The sequence below is a fragment of the Anolis carolinensis genome, chromosome 2 (genome assembly GCF_035594765.1).
Source record: "Anolis carolinensis isolate JA03-04 chromosome 2, rAnoCar3.1.pri, whole genome shotgun sequence".
Taxonomy (NCBI): Eukaryota; Metazoa; Chordata; class Lepidosauria; order Squamata; family Dactyloidae; genus Anolis; species Anolis carolinensis.
Genome location: NC_085842.1, coordinates 307329254 through 307346569, shown reverse-complemented (window position 1 = coordinate 307346569; position 17316 = coordinate 307329254). Strand labels below are relative to the sequence as shown.

General features: G+C 42.1%; 1 long non-coding RNA gene across 1 annotated transcript in view; it reads right to left on the bottom strand.

Annotated features, from left to right (window-relative positions):
• LOC103279524 (uncharacterized) overlaps nucleotides 1–2673 on the bottom strand; it is a 67627-nt gene extending 64954 nt beyond the window's left edge. Inside the window, exon 1 of the long non-coding RNA XR_010003646.1 lies at nucleotides 1800–2673. This is a non-coding gene — a long non-coding RNA (uncharacterized LOC103279524). The remainder of the gene's footprint in view (nucleotides 1–1799) is intronic.
• Nucleotides 2674–17316: the final 14643 nt, after the last annotated feature.

The window sequence follows — 17316 nt, the reverse complement described above, 5'->3', positions numbered from 1 at the left end:
AGTCTGCCCATGCAAAGCAGGTGGACATAGCACTGAATGAAACATGCAGAATCATCACGGGATGCCTTAAACCTACACCTGTTGATAGACTCTACAAGTTAGCTGGCATTGCCCCTCCTGACGTGCGACGGGAAGTTGCTGCTAATGGTGAGAGAAAAAAGGTCGAACATTGTGAAAGCCACCCACTGCATGACTATCAGCCTCCTCCCACCAGACTCAAATCAAGGAAGGGCTTCATGAGAACCACCACTCCTCTTGATGTTCCTCCAGCAACAGCAAGGGTGTCCCTCTGGACAGCTAAACCTGGCAATTCTAACTGGATGGCCCCCCATGAGAGTCTTCCTCCAGGGGCAAACCAAGAATGGGCAACTTGGAAGTCCCTGAACAGACTCAGAAGTGGAGTGGGCAGATCGAAAGACAACTTGGCAAGGTGGCACTACCTGAAGGAATCCTCCACCTTGTGTGACTGTGGAGCTGAACAAACAACTCCGCATATGTATGCTTGCCCACAATGCCCTGCCTCATGTACGGAGGAGGAGTTGTTTAAAGCTACAGACAATGCGGTTGCTGTTGCCCGCTTTTGGACCAAAACTATTTAGTTGCTTGTGATTTCTTTTTTTTTTCTTTTCTTTTTTTAAATTTTATTTTTATTTCCATTATTTGAAATGTACAATGCTTTTGACACGAAATAAAAAAAATAAAAATTGATATTTTGATGCTAAATTCGTAAATACAGTAATTATTACATAGCATTACTGAGTTTTGAACTACTTTTTCTGTTAAATTTGTTGTATAACATGATATTTTGGTGCTTAATTTGTAAAACCATAACCTAATTTGATGTTTAATAGACTTTTCCTTGATCCCTCCTTATTATCCAACATATTCGCTTATCCAACATTCTTCCGGCCTGTTTATGTTGGATAAGTGAGACTCTACTGTATTTTGATTTTGGAATATGGCTTATTCCAAAGTCTGCTCTTGTCTTGTTTCAAGATGGCTGGAGTTCTCGATGTCTGGGGTGGTAGATCTGCTCCAGCATTTAGGTCAGAAAATTTAAAAGGCTAAGTGCTGAACCTAGTTTGGCTCTGTTATAGTTTGGATTACAACAATCACTGGGTTGGTGTGAGTTTTCTGGTCTGTATGGCCATGTCCCAGAAGCATTCTCTCCTGATGTTTCACCCACATCTATGACAGGCATCCTCAGAGATTGTGAGGTATATTGGAAACTAAAGAGAACGCTTCTGGAACATGGCCCGGAAAACTCACAACAACCCTTAGATTTAATCTTTTTTTTTTTTTTTTGCTGAAATTTGAATCCTTTGCTCCACTGCGTCCTAGTGTCCAGAGCAGCAGAAAGCAAGCTTTCTTCCTCCTCAATATTTCAAATTCCTTTCAAATATTTCAACATGGCTATCATGCATAAAATAAACTTCTGCACGACATCCCTTCGGATATTTAAAGCTAACCACCATGTCAATCTTCATTTTTCTATTCTTCAAGTTATATGTATCCACCAATTCCCTCAGCTGTTCCTTTTAAGGCTTAGTTTCCAGATAATTCTGGAATTCTTAGTTTCCATTGATAATTTTGATTGCCCTTTTCAGGGTAGGCACATTCCAGCTTGTTGATATTAATAATAATATAATAAAACTTTATTTATATACCACCCTATCTCCCGGATGGGACTCAGGGCAGTTTCCAGTCATAAAAACAACACATACATTACATAGCAGCATAATAACACATTGTTAAACAAGGTAAAACAATACAATTATATATCAATAAATAACACTTACACAACCTGATCAAGGGGACGGGAAGCATAAACCCAATATATTAAATAGTATATTCTCCTCTTGAACTGTGGTGCCCAGAACTGGACACAGTACTCCAAGTGAGGTCTGAGCAAAGCAGAACTGTTATCGTATGAAGCCACCAGTTCTTCCATTTTAAGTCTGAGGAAATGGGAGAAAATTCTGAGATGTTAGAGTGAATGGTAACACTTCAGTGTGTGTGACACATTTCAAAAATTATATGATCTGCAGAATACAGTCTTTTAAAAAGACAGCAAGAGGTTTCCATCAATGAAAATATAACAGCCTCCCCCAGGCTTAAATAAAGGAATTCATAATGGCAAATTAAACCTCCTTGTATGGGGATTCTTTCTAAGGGGGGCACAGGACCCTCAGCAAAAACAGCTTTGGCCCACAAGTGACTGACAAGTAACACCTTGCTGACCCATTTCCCTTAAATCTAGTCTGAGAGAAGGCTCCCTCCCCTGCCTTTCGAAACAGAATAGTTCTGAATTGCTGCAAAGTGAGTGGATAGATATTATTGGCATTTCTTTTCTTCCCATCGCTTTGTGCCTCATGCTTAACTGCTGCTAAATGCGCCTTCTGAATCCCGCAATAATTATATAAGCCTATCAAATCCTCCCCCGTGTGTACGCCTCTGTCTTTATGCTCAGGAAAAATGCACAGTAACTGAGAAAGGGGTGTGAACCTGGCTTGCATGCGTGGGTGTTGTACTGAAAAGAATAATACGCTAGCAGACTGAAGTGGCTCGTGGCACCAAATACTTTTTTTCTTCTCGAAAACACGGGAATGTGTCACCTTGCCAGCAAAAGCAGGAGATCTCTAAAAAGAAGAAAAGTGGAACAGGAAGGTGGAGGGCTAGTGGCAGTTTCTACAATTATGCTTAGCAGCAGTTTGAATGTATTGATGCCACTGGTAGAGTTAAGCAAAATACAAACTAGCAGATCAGCCAGTGGACAAGCTGAGACCATAGAAAACCTATTGATTGCAACAGAGGCTCTTTGCTTCATGGTGATCTCTAGGAAGAGCTGAGATAGGTAATTTCAAGCAATGTGCCTTGATTTCCTGATCCTGAAAATTGAACCAAAGCACCCAGGTCTCTCTTGGACATCCTTATTTAATATCCTGGTAACAAAGAGCCAGTCTTTGTCAGTAGATGCTGTTTTGCTTCTCTCTCAGCTCACAGAATGCACTAAGCTTTGTTTTGCAAAAAGTGGTCCCAGGTGAAGGCAAATTGTCTCAACATTGCTGCACCTGTTCTTCTGCTATGGTTTCTGAGTGCAAGCCACTCACAATGTGAAATATCTTCCTTGTGAAATGTGGAGTTTGGATGGAGTTATTTTTCATCCCTGATACACCCACCAGACCACATCAATATACCAAAAACAAAACTGGAAGGGACATGATCTCAGTTCCAGTTTTGTATTCAGTCAGTTGTCTGCTGTCTTTTGAATTGTGACTGAGGAGCAGCTAAACAACTGCATTTTGCAAAAGAAAAAGAAAAAACACTTTGGGATGAAAACCTTACCCTTCAACATTTCACAACTGAAAATTGGGACATATGAGGCCGAGCAACATGTGTGTTGTCAGAATAAGAAAGGATCCATCAGTTTGCTTTTGAATGAGTCTACTGGGAAGGGAAAGACTCCACCTCTTCCCTTCTGCTGAGTTACTTGAGTGAAAGCTACTTTTGCATTTTGATCTCAGGGGGCATCTACATTGTACAATTAATGCAGTTTGACACCATTTTTACTATCATGGCTCAATGCTATGGAATCAAGGGGGTTCTAGCTTGGTGAGGCACCAACACTATTTGGCAAAGAAAGACCTTGTAAAACTGCATGGTGTTTTCTTTGCACAATGTATTTAAAGGGGATTTGTCTCTCTCTGAGGCTGAAAGAATATGACTCGCTCAAGGTTTCCATGGTTGGGTGGGGATTCAACCCTGAGCCCAGAGACCTGCACTCAAGGCACTACATAAACATCAACAACAACAACAACAAAAACAACAACAACAGTGCTGTTTTCTGGCATTGTATATTTCTGCCCCTTCTGTGACTGTTCATTTGTATTTTGATTCCCTTGCTCACTTGTCGATGGATGTCCAGAATCAGCAGCATCCACTGCGGTTCTTTTTATCCTGGGCGATGACCGGGCCAGTATGGACTTCGTTTTGGTTTGATTCTCCATAATGCTAATGGGTTAGGTGCTCTTAGTTCTACTCAGCCGGCATTTGGAAACAATAGACATTGACAAAATTATGATCTGCCAACTGCAAAAGGCCACCCTACTGGGATCTGTGCGCATCATCCGAAAATACATCACACAGTCCTATACGCTTGGGAAGTGTTCGACTTGTGATTTTGTGATACGAAATCCAACATATCTATCTTGTTTGCTGTGTCATAAAATAAAATAATAATAATATATTTGAATACTGCTCTATCTCCCCAAAGGGACTCAGAGCTGTTTCCAGCTAAGGTAAAACATTCAATTACCAACATAGAAACATACAGCATAACAAAAAAAAAATTAAAAAAATGAACGCATTACTATTAAAACAATCATACACATTTAAAATTAGAAGCCAATTCCAGTACTACTCCACTGGGTGAAATTCAACTGTCAATTGTCAGAATTTGAGGGTGAGCCTAGACAACTATGAGAGGCTGGGCCAGAGCTAGTGCAATGAAGTAACATAGGGCTGGGGGAGTGATGAGGCTTGTCTTATCTCTCTGGGGAGGGCGTTCCAAAGGCGGGGGGCCACCACCGAGAAGGCCCTCTCCCTCGTCTCCCCAACCACACAATGGTTATTCAGTATCCACTTGTGAAGAACCTCATCCTTCAAAAAATAGTAGGTAACAGCAGTGATGATGCATGAATCTCCTTCCAACACAATCTGATAGAAAATACAACAAAATCAGTGACTATTAAAAAAAATAGCAGCAGGAACCACAACAGTTGTAGATGAAATCCTAAGATTTGAAGCATCATTATAATTGAATAATAATGTCAGTACTGATTGGAGCACATGAATATTAGAAGATTCAAAATGTTAATTAATTAATTAATCAGTTATTTACCTTATTTATACCCTGCCTTTCTCTATCGCAAGAGGGACTCAAAGCGGCTTACAAACAACACTTATACAATGCCTTAAGGCATAAAACATAAGCACAAGATAAAATTAGAATTACAATTAATACATACATAATAACATAATTAAAATATATTTGAATTTTATAATCTTTATTAAATTTTGAAAATAACAATAAAATCCACCTTAGTGGGTTAGGAAAGTATGGGGGGGAAGAAAGGATGGGGGGTAGGGAGGGGGGTGGTAGAAAGTGAAGGGGAAAGGGGTAATAAGGGTAGGGGGGGTCAGGGTCCTTGTCGATTCTTGACTTCCATTCTTCTCTATAAAGTTGTCATAACTATTTGTATTATTTATGTTATTGGTATCATTCATAATTTTTTTTGTGTCGACAGTTGACACTTCTCCTTCGTGTCAAGGGCTTTATAACAACATTCTAACTTTTTCTTTCTTCATCCCGTCCTTTACCAGTGTCCAATCTATCCTTTTTTTAAAAAACTTATTTTGTGTTGTTGATAGCAAGAGCGTTAGGTAGTCCATATTCATTATATCCCATATTCTTTTTTTTAATCCATTTTTCCACTTTTGGTATTAATTTCTGTTTCCATAATCTTGCAATATATTTCAGTGTTAAACATGTCTTCCAAAGACAAAGACTAAGGCCATTGCGTATTAATTTTCACAATTTCCCAATAAGATTGTGGCACTGCGCTGTTTTTCAAAGGCCTGCTCCCAAAGCCAAATTAGCATAGAGTTTTAGCCTTGTACGTGTATCAATACAGTTATATATCAGCTAGTCTCACAAAATTGTTTTTGTGGTTATATCAAACTTACTACAGGGATATTTTAAAATAATTAAAATAATTATAATATTATTCTGCCAAAACACTGCAAAAAATGTTATAGATGGTCATGTTGGGGTAACACACACACACACACACCTCGATGGTGTCACCTGGTGTTGCTTGTACCCCCCCCCACCCCAAAGATACCTTTTCTGTTAATAATAAAGTCAGAGTTGAGTCACACAGAATGAGATTTGGTTGGAGAAGAGCCTGAGTGGCCAGCTCCTGGGCATGTTTCCACTGTGGATTCCTACACTAGGAAGGGATTAGATGAGTGCAAATTCAAATGGCGGTCTCCTGGGGTTCAACACTAAAGCCATTCTACCACACTGCCTCATGATGGCATGATTCTATTTAACTTTGCCCTCTGAAATCCCACGGGGCAACAAGCTTGCGGCTGTGTGTGACCCTCTGAATCATAGCCTATCGCCATAAACCAAATCTCCCTTGGCCTTGGTCTTTTTTCCTTTCAATATCGCAATCTTAAATCAAAACTTGAAAGAAGCATCCATCTTTCAATTTTTATTTTTATAGGGGAGGGGTTGGCATCTGACTAGAAAAAAAAATAGGTCAGAAACACCGCAAGGGGAGGAAAAATGCAATCATCTATAGAAGTGATTGCTCTGAGCCTCCTACATATACCGAGGGCTCAGTCATTACTTGTCTGACATGGAGTGAAACAAACAACAAAAAATATTGTACATGGTGTGCTTTGCATGCACATTAGGAGAAAGCATCTGGCGCTCTACAGCAGTTTCATACAGTCTGGGATACTAGAATGAGTGAATGAGTATTTCAAAAGCAGGTAAGTATACACAATGGAAAACTCTAAGAACATAAAAATATATAGTTTTGCTAGGTCAAACCTAGATAGAGCTCTTGAAATTTGAGACTTACTGCATTTCTTGTTACCTTTTCTGCTAACCAGGTTGTTGCAATTACTGGATAATGGTTGTAAATTATCTCATAACAAGTCATCAACACATTACCAATACCATTATCCTGGGTCCCCACCATACCCCCAAAAAAGATTAGAAAACCCATATAAATCTTTCTCCTACCCCGACTGACACAATGAAGGCTGTAGCCAGAAAGCCACCTCCATGCGGGTGAAAACTTGTCTGTTTGCCCTTTCTTTTACCAAAATCCAAGCCATCTAGGATCTGTGCAGCTTCATCACAAAGATAAGGCCTTTCTGAAAAGCTTCTGGGAAGTGCAAAGGCTGGGATTTCCAGAGCAGTATACAGCTACAACTCTATATCATCCTAGTCAGTAAATTTGTGAACTTGGAAAAGAAAGAGTATTCAAAAAAACTTTCAAAAATGATTTTAGAATGCATTAATTGAGTGATGGGAAACACTGGGCACATCTAATTCAATGCTATGGAATCATGCCTGAATTTTCTGCACAGGCTTTTTTTGTTTCTTGTGCAGAAAAATATGCATGAATTTTGTACAGAATAACTCCCAAGGTATGCATAGTCTCAAAGAAGACAAGAACACTCAAAATAGTTCATTTTGTGAGATTCTTCAACCTGGTAGAATGCCTGCTGGAGATAGCCTGAAGCTTCTTATGAGAGTAATGAATCTTAGGTTGAGTGCACTACCTTGAAAAGTGGATACATATGTATTTTCCACATTAATCATAGTTAGTGATTTGAATTCAAACATCTGTGAAGTTGTGGTTGATGCTTAATCCTATCCCTGGAAAACTATGCTTTGTAACAGCATCCTTGAAACACTACCAGGACTCCCCTCTTACAACATCACATGGGGTAGTCCCTAGGTCTCAGGGTTTGTTGCTTAAAAATAGGGCCAGCATTATGATAACCTCTGGTCTTTCAGAGAACAAAATTATGCATTCCTTGTTTTTTCTATGTTCAGGTCCCCAGAGGTCAAGATTCTCCAAATGTTTGGGGTGTTTTCCTTTAATCGCTTTCAATCCTGCCAAAATGAAAGATGGACATAACCTTTTCTTCCCCAAGCCGGGAACACCCATGCCGACTGAATTTGGGCACTGAGAATGGTTAGGAGGAACTTAGGTTAGGTTAGGAAATGTTCCCATATTTAGAAGAGAAATAAACAGCCTTTTAAAAAAAAAGTGGAATACACCCAAACCTGTCTGAATACAGTGAATCAGACTGATTTAGGTGTGAGAAATGCGAGAAACAGTATGAATCTCTAAAGCAGAGTCATCAATTGGCATAGGAGAAGCTGAACAATCAGTTCCACCCCCAGTCTTACAAGAGCTAACTGAGAAAAAAAATAGTTTTCTTTATATATAAAAAATAAAAGTAGGTTTACTTAAGCAAATCTTTGTTTTATTGTAGGACAGAGAGGGGAAAGGAAAATGGTCCATATTCAAAATTGTTAACTTGGTTAAAGGTAAAGGTAAAGGTTTCCCCAGATGTTAAGTCCAGTCATGTCTGACTCTGGGGGTTGGTGCTCATCTCCATTTCTAGGCCGAAGAGCCGGCGTTGTCCGTAGACACCTCCAAGGTCATGTGGCTGGCATGACTGCATGGAGCGCCGTTACCTTCCCACCGGAGCGGTACCTATTCATTTACTCACATTGGTATGTTTTCGAACTGCTAGGTTGGCAGAAGCTGGAGCAACAGCGGGTGCTCACTCCGCTCCCGGGATTTGAACCTGGGACCTTTTGGTCTGCAAGTTCAGCAGCTGAGTGCTTTAACACACTTCGCCACTGGGGCTCCTTTGTTATGAATGTCTAAACAACGTCTTCTGACCCAACCCTCCCCCATCCAACTTACTTTTAACAAGCAGTGGCCACTGTAATTTACAATAATATATAATAATTATAACATATTGTATCTACATATAATATTCATAATATTATATTGTAATATGATATAATACTAATAATGCAATATAATAATAAATATATATTATATTTTACATGTAATATTACTAATAATATTACAATACAATTAAAGCACTGAGCTGGAGACCGAAAGGTCCCAGGTTCAAACCCCGGGAGCGGAATGAGCGCCTGCTGTTAGCCCCAGTTCCTGCCAACCTAGCAGTTCGAAAACATGCCAATGTGAGTAGATCAATAGGTACTGCTCCGGCGGGAAGGTAACGGCGCTCCATGTAGTCATGCTGGCCACAGGACCTTGGAGATGTCTACGGACAATGTTGGCTCTTCGGCTTAGAAATGGAGATGAGCACCAACCCCCAGAGTAGGTCACGACTGGACTTAACGTCAGGGGAAACCTTTACCTTTACGTAGTAATTTATTGCCAGTATTGTACTATGCTAATAATATAATATTGTCTGTAAATTTAATTTGTAAGCCATTCTGAGTCCCCTTCGGTGTGTGAAGGGTGGCATATAAATGCAGCAAATAAATAAATAAATAAATAAGGGCCCATCAGCAAGGGCCACCTGATGTCAGTACTTCAGATTGTGCCCAAGGGTCACACCACCAACCATCTCTGTCCCACTGTGACAGAGTCCTAACTGTCCAGCCAGGCTGAATTTGATTCAATCCCACTGGATGGTCACCTTACCTGTGTCATTTTTGGCCTCCACAGCAGTGGCCATGGATCATCATAGAGGTCCTTGCTATTGCTTGGCACTTTCCCAATGTCAGCAAGGGTATCCATGTGACTTGGTCAGGGGAGAGCAAAAAGGATATCCTCCCCCCTCCAAGTCACTTGAAACCTTTGCTGACATTGGCAAAGACCTTGAGGGATGGCTACTATTGGAGTGACAAAAATTACTCAGGTACACACCAACCCCTTTCCCCATGCCATGGATTGAGGGAAAAACAGGATGAGAGCACTGTATTATGTGAACTCTCGGGCTGATTCTGAATCAGAACCAGCCTAGCTTTTGACATGCAGAATTGCTCTGGAGTTTCAGCGAAATTTTGGAGTGTTCCCCAACTTTTCATGATGCGAGTCAAAATCACGTTAACTATTTCTACCCATTTTGGAAGTCTTGCTGAAATCTTGTTCTTTAAGCAAACAGATGCAATATTGAACCAATCTCTTTCAAACCTTGGAATTTGTTGATGAAAATACCCACAATTAGTCCTCCACACAGCCTCATTTCCTGCCCGTTTGCCCTACCTAGTGCAACAGACACTGTGTATTTTCTATTTTTCTTAACCCACCCACCCTCACTTTGCCACAATTGTGCAGTCTCACAAGAATTTTGGCACTCTTGTGAGACCTTCCTCTGCTTTGCAGTAGTGGGACAATAGAAGAAGGTGCCTATTACACAGGGAAAAACAGTGGAACCACAGTGATATTGGATTCATTGAGTAGAGAGGCAATTTCTACTCAAGCACAATGCAGCTACAGGACAATAACAGCATCACGCAGTAGCATAATCAACAGCTGCTTTTACCATGTTGTAATTGCACTTTAGCAACCTTCCCTGATAAAGTCCTCAGTCTTAGAATGGAAGGAGTAGAACCATTATCTTATTGCATCCGACTCAGCAACGGAACAGAACTCCATCTTTCAGTATGGGTGCTCCCTGTTAAAAGGAGGTTTGAAAAGGAATTTATAATCACAGCAATAGTGCCATGATCATCATTACATTGTGCTAGTGAAAATGGAGCAGTAATGAATCCATAACAGCAATACTGAATGCCAGCTAATGATTGCAGGTCAGAATGATGCAAAAAGAAAATTGGTGTGATAAACAAGCAAAACAGAAGATATAAGAAGACACCGTGATGCAAACTATTAATGATGTTATTTATTATTATTTATTATATACAGTATTTATATTCTGCCCTTCTCACCCTGAAGGAGACTCAGGGCAGATCACAATGTACATATACATGGCAAACATTCAATGCCATTAGACATATGACATACAGACACAGACAAAGACACAAAGGTAATTTAACATTCTCCAGCTTCTGGCTTCCTGAGGGTATGCTAGATTCCGGCCACAGGGGGAGCTGCTGTTTCATCATCCACTGTGACACCGAGTCCTTCATGGAGGACTTCCTCATTCTTCCGTACACACGCTTCGGAAGCCGGGGCGTTGGGATTGCCATTCTTCAGCCACGCGATCACAGGTTGGGGCGTCCCATGGGCCTGGCACTCAAGGACGATCTTCTCGCTGACGTTCACCTCCAAGTCGGTGACATTCTCCATAATATGAGGGACAGTCTTAAGCTTGATGCTGAGCATGGTGCTCTTCTCCAGCCCCTCGGTGCTGTTGCCATGTTGGCATGCAAAAGGTGCTAACTCCAACAACCACCTTATTACATTGAGAAATTTCCCAGTCGTAGGACACTTCAGCCCCTTTTCAAGCATGGAGAGGCACTGAGCTTATCACATGAGTTAATCTACTTCCAGCAATAACACATATCTCCTTGGTAGAAAAGAGACAGAAGAGTCCTGAAAGGAGGGAACTCCGGCAATTGACCTCATCACATTGAGAAATTTCCCCCTCATAGGACACTTCAGCCTCTTTTCAAGCATGGGGAGGCAGGAAGCTCACCACATGTTCCAGGGTTGAAAAGAGGCAGAAATGTCCTGAAAGGAGGGAACTCTGAACATGGTCCAGCAATCGTGTTCAGAGCTCCTCCCTCCTAGCTTTACAACTGAAAAAAGGTGTGATTGGAACCATCACAGCTTCCCATCCTGTTTCATTGCCCAACCATCAACAGCCTCTTGTATCCTCTGGGGTTCGATGCAGATCAATAGGATCCCATTGAAAGCAATTGTTTTAACCTAGATCACCATTTCTTGTATTCTATGCAGTTCGATGCATAATAATAGGATCCCATTGAAAGCAATGGTTCCAGCCTGGATCGCTGTCTTTTGTATCCTATGGGGTTCCCATGGAAAGCAATTAATTTAAACTGGCATCACTCTCCTTTGATAAGAGGCTTTGGGGCAGTGAAAGGGATCTCTTGGTTTTCGGATATTGTTTTTTCTCCTGATTTTTTAAAAAGTAATACTGACCTAGTGATGAAAGATGAATGTATTACCAGCTCTTAAGTTTCCACTAGTGAGTGTGATCGGGAGGCAGAACTCAAAATGGGACTGCTGATGATATAAGAGGGGCGATTCTCAATGCTAAAAGAATGGTCACCCATGCTTTCTGCTCTCAATGTGATAAGGTTTCTAGACTCTCCCATTCCATCATTCAACAAAGAGGAAATCTCTACTAGATAGCGGGAGGGTATATATAATTATAATGCTTATAATTCAGACTTGGAATGCTTTTCTGTTTTGCAGGGGGAGGAACGGGTTGGAGGTCCATTTATACACTCAACCATGATAAAGCCTGAAGGTTTTTTCTCCCTGGCGTGCTAGTTTAATATATTTGGTATTGCAGGAGGGTTGATGAATTTCAAATATGCCTTATGCAGCCCTTTGCCTAGGGTGTTACAATCCAGGCCCTAAAATTACAGCTTACATTTCTGGGGATTGCCCTAAGCAGCCCTTAGGATGGTCAAAATTTGCAAAGCTAATCACTACCAAGTGTATAGCCAAGAAAAGGGAAAAGAGGGGCCTGTAAAGGCAGAGAGCTTGAAGGAAATCTTTCAAGAGGCGGTAACGGAGCCTTGGTCAGCCAGCAATAATCAAGGTCATTACAGAACATGCAGTGAGTGTCAAGTGGATCCCGTAATATTTATGATCCTACAAGCAGGGTTGAGGGTAAGACGGCAATTGCCTTTCTACTTTATGAGGGCCATATACTGCTGAGAGGCAGTGGAAAAGAGGGCAAGGCAAAAAAAAAAAAATCAGAATTACTACCAAGGTAGAACAAAGTGTTATAAAAGAAGGACATGAGTCCAGGTACAGATACGTTTGGACTATGTATCAAAAGCAACAATTTCACTAGCTTCAGATTCTATGTTATACACTCAGAATGAAATTGCTTCACATCTATCCAGTGATTTCTGGGCAACCAGTGCAACAATGTGTTGGACTGGGACTTGGGAGATCCAGGTTTCAGTCCCCACTCGCTGTGTGACTCTAGGGTTGTGAGTTTGTATCAACCTAACCTACCTCATAGGGTTGTTGTGAGAAAGGGAGCCTTTATATCTCTTGAGTTCATTCATTGAATGGCAAGATATAGGAGGAACTAACAAAGGAAAGAAAGAAAAAAGAGAGCCTGTATGATGTAATGGTTCAGCTTTGGAGACCAAGGTTCAAATTGCTGACTATGGAAACACACTCTCTCAGCCTCAGAAGAAGGCAATGACAGCCTACTTCTGAAGAAATCTTTCCAAAAATCCTATGATAGATTCACTGTAGGGACATTATAACTCAGAAGCGACTTGAAGACACATACCCTGTTTCCCCTAAAATAAGACATCCCCAGAAAATAAGACCTTGTAGAGGTTTTGCTGAATTGCTAAATATAAGGCCTCCCCCGAAAGTTCATGGAAAAATAAGACATCCCCTGAAAATAAGACCTAGCGCATCTTTGGGAGCAAAAATTAATATAAGACACTGTCTTATTTTTGGGGAAACACGGTACAAATAATAATATAAGACTCTGAACACTTCACATGGATTTTACAACAACAAATTCTGCAAGGTGTGCCTGGACTAATATCACTATATTGTTGATGGGCAACAGCATGAAATCACAGCAATGGTGTGATTGTTAGCTGCACACTTCTCTCTTGTGTTAGCTGTTACACAATATTAGCCATTTGCAGCTGAAGGCTGCTGCTGTAAACTAGCTCCTGGGCTGTGCAGAATCGTGTGAGGATTTGGGTACTATGAGGAGCCTAAGGCAGACCCATTCCATCTTGGCTTCAGCTTTCCTTTCTGTAAGGACACGAGAAGCTGTCTTAAGCCATAAAGCTAGTCTGTTCGTCAAGCGCTGACTGTGGCTCTCCAGGATCTCAGGCAGAGCAATGCCACCATCAATTGTGTGCTACCTAACTGATGTGTTCTACTAGAGATACCGAGAACTGAGATCTTTTCAAGCAAAGTGTATGTCCTACCTCTAAGCTATCAACTCTACCTGAAACATTGGAGTAAATGAGTGATATGTCTCACTCAGTTGCTAGGAAGAGAAAACACTATAAAACCCCAGTGGGCCATGGGCCGAAAGAGGTGGGGGTCTACGAAGTGAGGTTTTTTCCATGTCAGGAGCGACTTGAGAAACTGCAAGTCACTTCTGGTGTGAGAGAAATGTCTGTCTGCAAGGACATTGCCCAGGGGACACTCAGATGTTTTGGTGTTTTACCATCCTTGTGGGAGGCTTCTCTCATGACCCTACTCAGTGGGTGATGGGACAGCTTGAACTGTAAGAAAAACTTCAGAGAAATTGATTTTCTCCCAGTCCTGTTTGGCTATTTAGTTGTGGCCCTGTTGCTGCCTTTGGGTTAGTGTGGGTTGCAAAAGGGAAATGGATTTATCAAAAAGGCAAGGCAACTTGTTAAGGAAGCAAATGAGGCGATGAAATAAAAGTGTGGTTACAGTGAGACCACCCGTAGGTTCATTTTCCATGGTTTCAGCTACCCACAGTCAACTGCAGTCTGAAAATATTACATAGAATCAGAATAGAGTTGGAAGAGACCACATGGGTCATCTAGTCCAACCCCCTGCCATGCAGGAAAGCACGATCAAAGTACGCCTGACAAATGGTCATCCAGCCTTTGTTTAAAAGCTTCCAAAAAAGGAGCTCCCACTCCTTATTTGTTTTTCATAGTTTCACTTATCTGTGGTCAACCAAATCATAAAAAAAGACAATGTTCCCTTACTTGTCACGCGTGTTCCATTCTAGGGCCACCCATGATGAGTGAAAATCTGCAAAATAGCGGCACTATTTTAATTGTAATAAATACTGTATAGCCTCCCTCCCTCTTTTAATGTATAGTACCTACTGTATTGGAGCCCTGGTGTTAAAGCACTGAGCTGCTGAACTTGCAGACCGAAAGGTCACAGGTTCAAATCCTGGGAGCGGAATGAGCACCCGCTGTTAGTTCCAGCTTCTGCCAACCTAGCATTTTGAAAACATGCAAACATGAGTAGATTAATAGGTACTGCTCCGGTGGGAAGGTAATGGCGCTCCATGCAGTCATGCCGGCCACATGACCTTGGAGGTGTCTACGGACAACGCCGGCTCTTTGGCTTAGAAATGGAGATGAGCACCAACCCCCAGAGTCAGACATGACTGGACTTAACGTCAGGGGAAACCTTTACCTTTTTACCTTTTTACCTACTGTATTAAGCCATGGCCATCAAGCTGCAGAGGGCTTTGTGCTTGGACTTGGAGGTGGGGCGCTGCCACTGCCAACGCTCTGCGTGCACCCTGCTGCCACTACTGCTCCGCACCCTCGCGCCCCACCGCCACCACCACCACTGCTCTGCGCATGCACCCCGCCACCTCCACTAACGCTCCACGTGGAGCATTGGCAGCGGCAGCGGGGCGTGTGTGCATGGAGCGGCAGCAGCAGGACAAGTGCAGAGTGGCGGCAGCAGGGACAGCACCATGTGAGGTGACGCCATCCAGAATGGGGCCCTCAAGGATCCAACCAGGGCGGAGGAGGAAAGAGGCCCTGCCCCAGCCCCGTGGTTTTTGAGGTGCAGGCCGGGCCTACTGGCACTGCCGGCGGGCGGCTGAGGAGGACAGGCACGCATCTGAGAAAACCCGCAAAACAGCGAGTCTGAGAAAAGCGAACCGCGAAGTAGCGGGGGAACACTGTAACACATTTTGTTCACAGAAAGCAGTATTTAATGCACAGAATACAATATTGTTGTGCAAAAAGATGTGCTAAGCAAGAAATTTTTTTTATGCAGATATGTTGTTTTCTGCACTTTTTTTTGCTCAAAACACCATGCACCTTTTTGTTGCACAGAATAAATTTCTAGCTGCCAACAGTCTTTGGAGAACTGCATAGATTTTGACACATTTTTCACAGCAAGGGGGAGGGCCTCCGGTGGCCTAGGGGATAAAAGCCTTGTGACTTGAAGGTTGGGTTGCTGACCTGAAAGCTGCCAGGTTCGAATCCCACCCGGGGAGAGTGCGGATGAGCTCCCTCTATCAGCTCCAGCTCCATGCAGGGACATGAGAGAAGCCTCCCACAAGGATGGTAAAACATCAAAACATCCGGGTGTCCCCTGAGCAACGTCCTTGCAGACGGCCCCTTCTCTCACTCCAGAACCAACTTCGGTTACTGCTGATACAAAAAGAAAAAAGAAAAAAAAAGCAAGGGGGAAAGTAATAAAATTATCAATTCTTGTCCACAAGAATGAAATTTGCAAAGATTTAGTTTCCTAGCCAATACAGATGGTGCATAGATACAAGAGGCTATGTAGTGCATGGAGACAGCACACTCATAAGAAGCTGTTTGCCGAAAAATGTGGCCTGTGGAAATTTGCCTGTAAATCTCCACATGAAATAACCTTAAACATATTCCCATGGTGCCGTGTGTCATTATTGGGAGGTTCCTCTCATGCACACACAAGAAAACATTTCATTTACCTTGTAAACCATCACTCTCTGTGATTCATGTGTTGAAATGACAAGCAGGGAGACTGCCGCTGCGCCATAAAATCTTTTGGGCTTCATCTATGGTACTTATACATCAGAAATTTAATTCACTTGAAAGGTTTCAGCAGGAACAAGCCTTTTATAGCTTTCCTCTTCAGGTTACATAGCAAATTTCTTGAGGATTAAAGGAAGAAGGGGTGTTGAGGGGATGGGAGGAGGAGGAGATGGAGAGGAAGAGGAGGAGGAGGGAGGAGAAGCAGAGTTTGACCTGCCTTGGCTGGGCTAATTGCCAAATTGTCTTACTGTCCCCTGGCTTCTCCCTTGTCTGGTTAATTGGATGGACTTGAGTCCTGGCTGCAAGGCAGTTTTGAAATGAGGCAGGTCACTGCTGATATGAAGCTTTGGTCATAAATAATTTGAAGGCACTTCACCCCCGCCCTCGCCCACATTCGTAATGTGCCAGAGGGAGGTGGATCCCAAAGCTTTCGCTGCTATGGAAGCTAACATGGCTCTGGAGCTTCCTAGGATCATTACAGCTACAGGTTGAATGAGTATCCCTTATCCAAAATGCTGGGGAGCAGAAATATTATGGATTTTTTCAATTTTAGAATACCTGTATTTGCCTATATGTATGTAATGAGATATCTTGGAGAGGTCTAAACATGACATTCATTTATATTTCATTTTTTTTATTTGCAACATTTACATCCCGCCCTTTTCACCCTGAAAGGATCTCAAAGCGACTTATATGAGTGGCATTATTCCATGGCCAAATAACAACAATAATTAAAAGCAATTAAACAACAATTTAAAACAACATTAAAACAACATATGTAAACGTTAGAGGACTATTGTGCATAGATCCAAAGCCAGATAATCAGATAATCATATTCATCAATCCAAAGCCAGTTCTAACTATATTGCACATATAACTATGCTGGGCCAAATGCTTACTCCCAAAGCAAAGTTTTCACTTGTTTGCAAAATATCAGGAGCGAAAGGACCGATCTAATCCCACTAGGGATGGAGTTCCACAGCCGAGGGGCCACCACTGGCGCAACGGGGGGGGGGGGGGTTGTGTGCTCCCTGAACACTGCTCCTATTAGCAAT